Genomic DNA, 1,131 nt, shown 5'->3' with positions numbered 1-1,131 from the left:
TTAAGAACTGTCAGTATAAATTTCAGAATATCAAAGGTTTTTTCACTATGCCGAGCATTCCCAATATATGAAAATACTGGGATGGGTTAGATGAAAATGATTATGAAGTTCCATAGATGACTGGACAAATGGGGCATGTCTAGAAGATGCCTTAGATTAAGTCTGGTGTGGTGCGTAGACAGGATTATTTGTTACCCATATTATATTATTCCGGAAGTACCCAGTGAAAATCCATAAATGAGTGCATGACACCACTGACAGGATCTTTCAGACCATTGGCCAGGAATGCCACCACAAAATAAGATGTGTACGGAGATGATACTAGGAAGTTACAAGAAGGAGAATGTAAATATGAGTTTTATATTCAACGAATCCTTACACTACTTTATCAAATGGGTAATATACTTAACTATGCTGTTGTTATGATCCATCAGTTACTGAAAGTAATCTTGTCAGACTTCATAATGAAATATGCCAAAAGGAAAAAATGCAACCAATTTTCATTGTTCGAAAAGCTTCTTTCTACAAGAAGTTGATTCTGAGTAAAAAATTAGATGTTGCAAGGGAGTTTGGCATCACCCTTTCCATTCTGTCAATAATTTTAAAAGATTATCCAACATTGAAAAAAGTTAAGAAGATCCAATGTTGAGTCCAGTAGGAATAAAACACATAGCACACAATTTGAGGTTGTGCGGAAAGTTATTTTCATCTGGTTTTAAGATGTTCAAGTGTGCCACAGTTCCTTGTTATTACAGGGAATTTTTGAAAACTATGGAATTATCTCAAAATCTTTATGCATAGAAACATTGATGTTTCATTGCGCATAGCATGTGCATGAACTACAGAGAAGATACAATATTTAAGTACAGCACAGATGACATTTTCAATCCTGATGAAACATGTAGTTTATTCCAACTGCTGCAGAGGAAGCAAAAATGCTAAATAGCAATTAACAGCCATGTTTTATTGCAGTACCTCAGGGTAAGAAATGTTTTTGTATTACACTACACTGCATTCTTTCATCCCTTTTATCCAAAAAAGGATCAAGTACTGATATCCACTGTACAGTACATGACATAGATATGGAGAATATGAGACCCTTAATCATTGCAAAAACATCAAGAACATATT

This window comes from Centruroides sculpturatus, unplaced genomic scaffold (assembly GCF_000671375.1).
Source record: "Centruroides sculpturatus isolate CEXI.00-Female unplaced genomic scaffold, Cexi_2.0 scaffold1993, whole genome shotgun sequence".
Classification (NCBI taxonomy): Eukaryota; Metazoa; Arthropoda; class Arachnida; order Scorpiones; family Buthidae; genus Centruroides; species Centruroides sculpturatus.
The sequence above is the reverse complement of the archived record's forward strand: the minus strand, read 5'-3'. Positions refer to the sequence as shown.